Genomic DNA, 12,042 nt, shown 5'->3' with positions numbered 1-12,042 from the left:
ATGAGAGAGTCATTTTCATTACTTGAAGATTTACAGAAAACAGAAAACAGAGCGTAGCCTTAAGGATATCTGACATATATCTGACATATCTGTACATCCACTAGAATAATGATCCTGAAAGAATGTTTTTGTCTAAATTCCTATTTTCAAAGCTTTCTCAGATTTACATGTAGCTGTGTTGTTGTTTTTTAATACCTTTAGAAAAAGACAGCAATTCCTACAGTCCTAGTTTCTTTACAAACTGAATCAGTTTGTTGGGTTGTCTAAGAATGAATGAACGTTCCGCCCCCACCTTTTACACTGCTCCACTGCCAAATATAAACTGATGAATTGAACATACTTTTTTGTGTGCAAAATTAACGCTCTCTCAAGCCATCGTCTTAAGCTTCCTATGTACAAGTAAGATTATTGCAGAAGATAATATCCTCATTGATTTTTCCACATCACCAGGAATCACTTGAATTTTAGAACATGAAAAGTCGGATGAAAATTATTCACATATATTTTTAGGACCCTTGAAGTTACATTGATTTTATTATTGAATTTAAATAGCTTATTAATAATCAAAGTTTAAGTGGCTCAGGAGTTAATCTACATGACTTTATTAAGTCAGGCTAGACTATTTTCGATTTTGGATGTATATTTACTTAACTTCTGGAATAAAATACTAGGTTTATAATATTTTTCGTGATTGATTACTTGTTATATTTTTCGTTTAATTTGTTTTCCAATATATTGTCAGTAGATATTGCAGGGAATTAGAATTAGTTATCTGTTTGAATAACGTCAATTTAAAAAAAACAAAAACATGTAGCTTATGTATTACATGTAGGTACCTGAATGACAACCGAGAACAATATTTAAAATATGAAACAGATTAAAACTATGTGTGTGTGTGTATATATATATATATATATATATATATATATATATATATATATATATATATATATATATATATATATATATATATATATATGGTATTTAAAAATGATAAGATATGAAACAGACTTAGCTATATGACTGACACGTAACTTTAATTCACATCATTTTTTTCTCATTTTACAGAGATATTGAAAACCATCAAAGTTGCAAGAATAGTCATGTAACTTTTCCAACCGATACAAGGCAACACAGTTTTCATCACCGTCCATATCTGGTTGGGATTCATCCCATTTTGGATATAGAATTGGTTTCCCGCTGGTATACGTAAATAAGGAGGATGTCAGATTGCGATGAGCACCGATCCAAAGAGAACAGCTAGAGCGCAATGGGCATTGTTTTTCAACTGGAATGAAATTAGATTACAAAATATAATATATAACCATCATATTACCATTCAGTATCGCATGAAGGTACATCAGTTTAATCTAAATGATAAAATGGGCAATAACTTGGTAAAAAAATGATAAATTGTAAAATTCAAACTATTTATTATCACCAATTTCCCTTTAACATATAGCAAAGTATTTTTCTATATATGCAAGCTTGTCGCATAAACTATTTCATAACTTATCGAGATATTATATTATTTTAAGTTGTAGAACTTGTTTATCAGTCGTTGTCAATGAAGCTAAGTTTAACTGTAATGTTAATAACTATGATGCATGTATTACATGTACTAAGATAACCCCGTGTTAATCGCAAACAGAACACTATTTGACACACAATAAGTCAAATAAAATCCCACTTTGTATCAAAAACACCCCAATAGACTAAAATCACCAGCACCAAAAATTTACGTGGTCATGGCCTCTGGTGTCACATGACTTTTTTTTCAGACCCCCCCCCCCCCCCCCCGTGTTAAATTCAAACTGATATACCGGAGAACACTCAAATTCAGATGTAATTATCAATAAGATTTAAGTCTGGTAATTATTTAGGGATAAGGAATCATTTTTTTTAGTATTATGATATGATCAAATACAGTATGGGCCGGGGTGATCGAATCCCGAATCAAATTCCGAATCAAACTTAGTTAAATAACACATGTAGTGAAAAGTAAATTCAGAAACATTGGTAATGTTAATATTATAATATCTCCAATGCATCATTTAAAACGAATACTGTAATGTAAGACTTAGTATAAATGAAAAAAAAATATTCTTTTTTAAAATGCAAGAAATATTTTATATCTCACTTTAAAAAAAGCAATAGATGCTCAATTGAAATGCAGGTGCTACTGTATGTCTTTCAAATTTGGCTTCTTTTTTTCTTTACATGTATATATTTTGAAAATCAAAACGAGTGTTAGAAAGCGCTTACAAATTATATTTTAAAATAGATATGAAGTATGAAAATATAAATTGAACAATTTTGCAAAATATCAACGAAAGAGTCTGACATGACCCGAAATTGGCGACTTCACTATATACAAAGCCTAACATTATATAACAAAGATTCAATCAAATTTCAAGTAACTTGACTAGTTCAATTAATCACGTGATCACTTACCTCCTGTTTCTGGCAAAAGGAATGAATCTTTGACCCAGTCCTCTTCCGTTTGAGAATATATTTCTATCAGGGAGGCATCACTACTATTGCAATAAGCCTGCAGTTTAGAATAATAGCAATGTTGAAAGTGAAAATGTAGACAGCAATTAGCCACAACAATTTTCTTTATCATAAGACACAGTTCATCCGTTCTTTATGGCGTGTTGTTGTCAAAGTAACTTTATCTGTAACAGTTGGGGGAAATTGCATCCAAAAATACGAAAGTACAACTGTAACTCAACGATCAATTATTTTTTAATTTTGGGGAAAAATTCAAAAGTGAATTGTCAGTAAGGAAATGATACAAACCAATACTCTATGAATTACTACAGGTAGCTATTGTGCATTGAAAGTTTTTCATCAATTTAAACTAAACTGTAAAAGTTTATTTTTTATAACATCTTGATTACACCCGGATGTTTCTAGAATATGCAACAGAAAGGACAGGAATTGACAATAATACAGGTATTACCTCTGCCTGGTTCCATGTTGTTCCAATGGCACTGAAATAGTAACAATAACCAGCGAAAAGTGTCCAACCTTTTCTGCATGCTATAAAAAACCCAAAGTGTAAGCATCGTTATATCAATTTATTTTCAAGCACTCTCGTATCCTTAGTAATTGATTGATATGCAAAACAATCAAGCATATCAAACACGTTATCAATATAATTATTCACAATTTCAATTTTTTTAAAATGAATAAAACCACTGAATTTAGGCATGATGTATACATATATTCCTGACAATCAATGTAAATACACGTATACCTGGTCTTTAATTTCAATACACAAAAATCGAACTACATGTATTCACATCCAATTAAGCATTAAATCCTTAGTTTTTGAAAGAAATAGTATCACAACTGCAGCGGTGTGTGCATACAAATTTTCATAACGCACGTTGAATTCTTAGAATTTGAAAGAAATAGTCTCATAACTCCAGCGTAGTGAGCATACACATTTCCATAAGGTGCGTTATTATGCACACAATGCACCCACCGCTGCAATTATGAGACTATCTCTTTAAAAAACTAAGGCTTAATGCTTATATTTACATTTTTTAACTTCTTGCCTGCTCTGCAAATGTTATTTATACTTCAAACATTCTTTTTTTATCATAAGGGTAAGTTCATAATGTTTATTACATTTTACTTTATATTCTATAATAAATGTCATGTGACTAATAAAAGCCGCGTGATCAACGTCTTGTCTCCCCTTCAGGGTAGAGATTTAGATACCTTCTTTGACCTCAAGTAACTCCCACCCAGAAGGGATCCCTACCAGGTTTTGTAGTGTATACATTGTATCTATTAAACCTTAAAAATGTAAAGGTATAATACGACAAGTTTAATCACCTTCAGTGTCCTCCAATAACTCCCATCCAGAAGGGATCCCTACCAGGTTTTTGTTCACCAGTTTATCTGTTGGGCGACATCTGAGAAGTTTGCAAAGTTTCATGGCGTCATTATAATAAATAGCTGCGCATTCCGGAAGACGGTTAACGCATCTATAGGCACACCCCAAGCGGTTTAAAACATTGGCAGCTTTTATGAAACATGTAGTAGTTTCCTTCTGCACTGCTTTGTTTGAGGAGACCCTGTTTAGAAAAATCCTTTGATTTTCTCCAATAACCAACATTTCTTTTAAATACAACGCCGAATACAGAAAGAGGCAAATCACTAACCATTTCTGCCTTCTCCAAAATTTCATTAGCATCGTCATGTTTTGAACTTTGAGTGAATAGTAGTTAGTCTTGCATTTGACTTTTATTCTTAAGGAATGATGCCCTGTTTCTTAAAATGATGTTTAAAAACAATTCAAGGATTATATTGATCATGTAGCTAATGGAGATTTTGAATTAAATTAGGCTTTAAGCTATACGTAAAATGAAAAGATTAAAGAGCTTATGATGTTGCGACGCGAGGTGAACTCGTCAATACAATTTTAATAGGGTACGTGGTTTTTATTGTGAATATGATAAAATAAGTAATCCTTACTGAATCACACACATTAACACAATCTCCTTTGAATGTTGTAAATCCCAAGAATTCGAATGTAATGATATATTGAAAAACCTTTACTCTTATTTATAAAATAAGAACCAATTCTATTCTACCATTTCTATATAATTAAAAACATGTAAAAATAAATGAATGAAATTGAACACATTTAATCCCAATTCTTTAAATCCTAGTTATGATTTATTTTACCCAAAACTTAACAAAATCCAACTTAATGACCAAGATAAATCTAATAAAATGATTTAATATACCATCAATATTTGAATTTTACCAAACACCAGAACTTGCAACTTGGTAAATATTTCGGTGAAGTTCGGTGTAAAATTAACGAGATTCTAGTTCACCGACTACACCTTTTGAAATAATTTAGGTGCAATCGGAGAAATCCTAACTAAAATAATAAAAGGGGGGTGGGGGGTGCTGCTATTTCAATATATTAGCAAACACCCTATAATTTCACCGACACCGACTGGTGTTAAATAAGTTTACCAGAGATCTCGGTGAAATAGTTGGTGTCACTTGGTAAATCCCTAAGAAAACCCAATTCATTACCAAATCTCCACGCGCTCGCCTTAATTGTTCCTCCGACGTCTTCAAAACCAACAAGACTACAGTTATTTAATGAAAATTTACCCCCTTTTATACCAGGCCAACCAACCCGCAATCACAGATACAAATGGACAATTCATAGAGATGCTCCTCGCAAACTCCCCCCTCCCAGACTAACCCCTGCTGTGATTCAAGAAGTTGGGTAGCACTGAAAACAATTTAACAAAAAACATAAAGCAATCTTTACAAAGCAATTCACTACTGCAGAAATCATTTAATTAACTTTAAACTATAATATTTCATAATATACTAAAAGTTACAATGTAATTAAATCACAATGATTATGTTCTTTAATTTTATAACATTGTTCAGTAAAACATTTCAGAGATTTTGATTATGATAAGAGTGGTATTATTTTAATTCCCAGATGCATGAATTTTTTTTATCATCAACACATACCAATACATTGAACACCAAGTAAACTTAAAGTTAATGCAATTAATATCACAAGTACTAGAGAAATGGTCAAACACCTCAGTTTTAGCCGGGCTCTGCTGGAAGCAGAGTCCTGACTGTAGGCAGGTAAATTGGCAATGTTACTATAAATAGCACAACTTCAAAAGTAAACAAAAAAGCAAACAGCGTCAAAGTAAAACCTTCCGCTACACCAAATCGTTACACAAAGAGCCACGTTTTGTCAAAAGTGTTGGCATTTTGTTTCTTCTTTTTTTTTTAATTTCGAGAGAATTGTCCATCTTTTTAGTTTTCTTATTAATAACGTGCTTTAAAAACAAGACTATGCATTTTGGACACATACAATGCGCATGAATTTCAATGAACTACTTTGCTGCGCGTTGAAGAAATGGGATTGAATATATAACGCTTGTTGCAAAATTCAAGGCAGCAACTGTTGAATTTTTTTCTACTAGACATACATAATTTTGTTTACAGCCGATTACAAAATTTGATCGCTCTCTGACGCTTTGCCGACATTTAAAGCATGAGAGAGAGAGAGAGAGAGAGAGAGAGAGAGAGAGAGAGAGAGAGAGAGAGAGAGAGATTAAATCTTTACTACACAATCTGCATAAAGACACACCAAAAGCGCCCGGCTTTCAGTACTTCAGTACTTTGATTATTGTTTAGCCCTTGCATTATTTTTACAGCGAATGACGCAATGCCCGTTCTGTTTTCTATAGCTTGCTGGATTGCTCAGTATGGTATTTTTTTTATTAGTCTGACATCACACCAGGCTTGAATCTAGGTTATAATCTTACACATGTGTTTTAAAGAAGGAGCTCACAATATCATGGCCGCGATATATAAAACCCCTTCTGATTTTCAATACCTATTCGAGAGGGTCGATGTCAACTTCCTTTTAAATGTCAATTTTGCTTATATTTTTGCTTATTTTGTGTATTTACATCAGACCAGGATTATCACTAGTGAGCATTCACACACAGATATCTTGTTTAATGTTGCATTCAAAGCTTGAAGTCCCACTAATGTTTAGACTTCCTCTTTAGTTAGTCTATTGTTTTTTATTGTCAAAATATTAAATGGACATGCGTTATGTTTTGATATTCCTAGATATATGATGGTTCTCTTAACAACGATATGCGAGTAAAACCATAATTAAAAACAGAATTTTAATTGTTGATACATGTATAAGCTCTTCTGTTTTGAAGCTTTTATATATATTATAGTTCTAGACCTGCTGCAGAGCTTTAAATAAAGAAGTCAGGCGAAAATCAAAATTCAAGTAAAAATCATTTTATTAGAACAACATGCTGGTCAAGAGATCTAAAACATTTTGAGTATAATGTTTTAAACAAAAATTCTCATGTGACAAAAGATAAAACATCTAGAGTAAAGTATAAAATATAAGACATTGATGTTATGGGGAAAATAAAAATTACACCCTTCATCATACATGTATTGAATAAACAAGTAATCTACGTGGTTTTAATACAGAAAAAGCTACAAAGTTTGTTTTTTTAAGTAATATTCAGCAGTTTTTTATAGACTGGCGGCATAAAATAAAATTGGCTTAAAAACTTAAATGTACAAATTCAAATTGCGTAAAGTGACAATAACAAGTACGGCGAATCATCATTTTAAATGTCAAATAAAAAAAAAAGCCGTGTCGGTTGCAATTAATTTTCCTAGACTACCCATTCATTCAAAGATTGATTTTAATTTTTGATGATAGCAATTGTTTTGCATCTCAAAAATTCATTAATGTCCCAAATTAGACATATTGGATAGATAGAAATCAAAAAAACAACAGATAGTTAAAACATGAAATAATCCGTGATAAATGACTTACAATGTACATCAAACTTTATAACACATCATTTCTCGTTTTACAGATGTAATGGAAATCAGAAACAATGCAACCAGCGTCGTGTAATTTTCCTGATCGCAACAACAAGCCGCAATTTTCATTTCCTTTCTCATTGCCTGGTTGAAATAATCCCCACTTTGGGTGGAGAATTGGTTTTCCGCTGTTATATAAAAAGTTGGACGTTATAGGGTTGCGCGAAGCACCGATCCAAAGAGAGCAGCTCCAATACTTTGGACATTGTATTTTAACTGGAATGAAAAAAAGATTACAATTAAAAAACAACTATACATTTGAAAATCGGGAAAATGTAGGAATTTGTACTTCGGGTTTATTTAAATAATGAAACTGGAAGATTAAAATTCGAACTATTGCGTACCAATTGTCAACCAATTTCTGTTTAAAATATAGCAATGTTAACTTCTTGGTTGGCAGACTCATTAACCAAACTGCCACTTACTATGATACACTCAAAACTCATATACATGTACATGTTCCATGTAAACCCAAAGTGTCAATAGCAAATTAACAAAATTAGAAAACACTCAAATTCATATACTAGTACATGTTATCAATAATAGATAGTGCAATCATCAGCAAGCAAAATGCCCATCTTCTCAACTATTAGTTGTATCTGCTCATTTGACAGGTACTTTGTCCTTTAAACTTTGCTCCAGTTTAATCTATTGTAATAAACTCTGTTACTAACGTAAACGTTACTTAATCCAAGCCAATCAAATCGAATTGTACTCTTGTTTTAATACAAATACAGTAAATGCATACCCTTATCCAACTAATGGATGGAATTAATTAAAGTAAAGTCAGTTGAATTATTCGTATTTATATACCTCCGGTTTCAGGCAAAAGGAATGAATTTTTTATCCAATCCTCTTCCGTTTGAGAATAGATTTCTATCAGGGAGGCGCTGCTACCATTGCAAAATGCCTGCAATATAGGAATGACTTTAATTTGAAGCAAGCAATAAGCGTGTAGGATATAGAAGAATACTGCGTGTCTGATCTTTTCTGCAAAGAGGAACTAAATCTGGAATTTTGGAAATAACTTTGTTAAATATAAAAAAAAAATCAATCTTTAAATACAGGAGTTAACACTGTCATGTGTATATTGTTTAAATCTTTTAAAACAAAATTAAAAATGCACGATCTGTTAGGAAATGCCATACATGTCCTTTTATTTGTATGACACAATCAGTTTCATGTCTTTTAAATGAAAAATTTTAAAATTTGTCAATTTAAGCTCGACTATGACATATTAGTTTTAATCTTAAACATATACGGGCGATTTTAGTATATGCAAGAGAAAAAACCCCGAAAATCAACAATAATTAAAGTAATACCTCAGCTTTGATCCATGTTGTTCCAATTGTACTGTAATAGTAACAATGACCAGCAAAGAGAGCCCAACCACTTTTACACGCTGAAAAGAAACACAACGGATAAAACATGACGATGGGGTTTGAACTTTGTCTTTGAGTTCCCTTTCAACATTTACCGTGTAATAAACTTACAATTTTGAATGTAATACTTCTTTATGTTTCCAACTATTAAACATTTAATGAACAACATCTAGATCGGACTTTTTTTTCAGAACGAGGGGTTTTTCGTATAGTAATTATTGACTGTAAAACATGCAATGATTTAAAATTTAAAAAAAAAATTGGGACAAACAACATAATTCAGTTTAGTGTCTACATTGTATCTATTAAACCTTAAAAATGTAAAGGTATAATACGACAAGTTTAATCACCTTCAGTGTCCTCCAATAACTCCCATCCAGAAGGGATCCCTACCAGGTTTTTGTTTACCAGTTTATCTGTTGGGCGACATCTGAGAAGTTTGCAAAGTTTCATGGCGTCATTATAATAAATAGTTGCACATTCCGGAAGATGGTTAACGCATCTATAGGCACACTCCAAACGATTTGAAACAGGAATAGTTTTAATGAAACATGGAGTAGTGTCTTTTTGCACTGCTTCGTTTGGAGAGACCCTGTTTAGAAAAATCCTTCGATTTTCTGCTGTAGCAAAAACATTTTTTAAATACAAAGCAGAATATAGAAAGAGGCTAATAAATAACCATTTCTGCTTTCGCCCAAATTTCATTTTCGTCAGCATTTTCCTACGTCTGAATATTACAGAATCATTTGATAAGAATGATGTATTGTTCTTTTAACTTGTGTTTTAAAAGCAATTTAAGAATAATTCATGTAGCCAATTGAGATTTTTAATTTTTGGTGTAAATATAAGCACAATGAAAAGATTAAAAAGCAAGCGTTCCCTACTATATTTATTTTCAACTTCAATGAAAACAATTACAATGGTTTCATAGATATATTGAGTTTCAATAAAACTAATATAAGGGGTATGGTATTTTTACAACAGTTATGGGGGGGTCTCATCATCATCAAAGACTTTTATAATTACATAGAATGCCAAGTAGCTTCATGTTTATGTAAATATTAGCATAATAACGAGAAGAATAGTCTTTTGCGTTATAATTTTAAAAAATGTTTTTGTTTCACAAATAACAATATATAATAGCGATTTTATCATGTTGACATGATAATTAAAATGGTGTCCAAATATTACAGTGTATACAGAGGAGTCTTTGTTGATAATTTCATCACGTGGATGGTGTAAAACACACTCCTTGATTTCTGCAGGGGGTATCTTATATCGTACTTTATTTTATCTTACATCCATCCAATGTTGGATGATCTCATTAATCTTAAAACTTTCCCTTTTAAATAGTCTGTTTTTCTTTATTGTCAAAATATATGAGCATATGTTGTTTTGATAGTCCTAGGAAGATCACAAATATAACATAAATATATTTTTTTAAAAACCATGTATATATATATATATATATATATATATATATATATATATATATATATATATATTGTCATGACTGTCATATTGTTTCGTTGTATACATACAATATCATATATTTCTTAAAAAGTATTCTATTAAGTCTTGCATAAAGGCATTATTGGATTTTATCAATTGATAAAACAAATTGTTCTCATAAAGAATAATATGTGAGTGAAAATATTTTTATATCTTGATACAGGTATAAACTCTGTGTGTTTTAAAACAATCTGGAATATGCAAGTTTAATTCTACTGCATAGATTTAGATTAAAAAGTCGGGCGAAAATCAACATTTAAGAGTCGATTTAACAAATTACGTAGTTTTCAGGCAGAAATAGCAACAATACAGTTTTTCTTTAGGCAATTATTTAAGACTGATAAAAAAAAAAAGGAAATTTTGTTTGAGGAATAAAAAAAAAACCCAACAATCATATTATTCACTTGAAAAATCAGGATACATGGAACGATATTTCGTCAAACTAAAAAAGAAAAAAATATTCTTTGGATAAATTTCACCTTTTTTTTGCATGGGTAGATGTTGCATTACCATTACATTTCATATTTTTTGGCAATACGTTTGATAGTTGTTTTTTTGACCTACCGAATCAAATTGCTTTTTAGAACTCATTCAAAAATTTCCAAAAATTAAGGTCAAAAAGTAATTGTCAATGAATAAACCAATTTATTAAAATACTGCTATGCACATCTAAAATAAAACAGCATCCTATTTTTCATGAACAAAGTGTTTCTTAAAGTTCCGTTAAGTTGAACACAACTCATGAATAAGCATCATCACACAGGTATATAAACCATTCGAGTTAGTCCAACCGACTGAACACAAACTATTCAGAACGGTAGCGTATTGAATTTTCTTTTTCTAAATATTGCAATATTCTATATATTTGATGTTCGCATTCTTCTGAATTTAAAAAAAAAACCGATAATCTTAGCGGGACTGAATAACGCCGCAATATAAGATCTGAGTCCACACGATTTAATAAGAAATTTGGTTAAGTTACAATAGTGAGGAGGGTATATTATCATTTTAAAAAATATAAGAAAATGTATCGGTTGCAATTAAAATTCATGGACTATCCATTCATTCAACATTTGATTTTCAATTTTGATGTTATCAATCCTTTTGAATTTTCTAAATTTATTCATATCTACACTTAGACGTATCTAATGTCTGATATTTGGAATTGAATAACAACAAATAGTTTAAATATGAAATAAACTGTGCTGAACGACCTACAATAAACGTCAAACTTTATATCATATAATTTTTCCTTTTACAGATATAATGGAAATCATAAAAACCGCTCCAAGCGTCGTGTAATTTTCCTGAAACATACAAAAACATGCCACAATTTTCAAGTCCATTACCTTACCCGGTTGATGTAAGTCCCACTTTGGGTGTACAATTGGTTTTCCACTATTATATATAAAGTTGGAGGTTATAGGGTTTCGAAAAGCACTAATCCAAAGAGAGCAGCTCCAAGCCCATGGACATTGTATTTTAACTGGAATGAAAATATCTTACAATTAAAGAAGAGGCCAATGGACCACATCGCTCATCTGAACAACAGTTCCTTGTAGCATTCTATTTCGTAGAAATGTTTCCTGTACATGTTTAAGTTAAACTTTGAACACCTTTTGAGGCCCCAGTTATGGTCTGGGGATCACGGTGTTACTACTTTAGAATCTATAGTAGCCACAGATGCTTGCATAGTAATCCCACATAC

General features: G+C 31.3%; 2 long non-coding RNA genes across 2 annotated transcripts; both read right to left on the bottom strand.

Annotated features, from left to right (window-relative positions):
- Positions 1-1,040: 1,040 nt before the first annotated feature.
- Positions 1,041-4,250, bottom strand: LOC136272031 (uncharacterized). The gene is made up of 4 exons (XR_010709902.1): positions 3,850-4,250; positions 2,966-3,045; positions 2,455-2,551; positions 1,041-1,288 (listed from the first exon to the last, which is right to left on the bottom strand). It is a non-coding gene; the product is annotated as an uncharacterized lncRNA (long non-coding RNA).
- Positions 4,251-8,250: 4,000 nt separating this feature from the next.
- Positions 8,251-9,489, bottom strand: LOC117683623 (uncharacterized). The gene is made up of 3 exons (XR_010710093.1): positions 9,173-9,489; positions 8,763-8,842; positions 8,251-8,350 (listed from the first exon to the last, which is right to left on the bottom strand). It is a non-coding gene; the product is annotated as an uncharacterized lncRNA (long non-coding RNA).
- Between the last annotated feature and the right edge of the window lie 2,553 nt (positions 9,490-12,042).

Source organism: Magallana gigas, chromosome 10, assembly GCF_963853765.1.
Source record: "Magallana gigas chromosome 10, xbMagGiga1.1, whole genome shotgun sequence".
NCBI classification, from domain to species: Eukaryota; Metazoa; Mollusca; class Bivalvia; order Ostreida; family Ostreidae; genus Magallana; species Magallana gigas.
The sequence above is the reverse complement of the archived record's forward strand: the minus strand, read 5'-3'. Positions and strand labels throughout refer to the sequence as shown.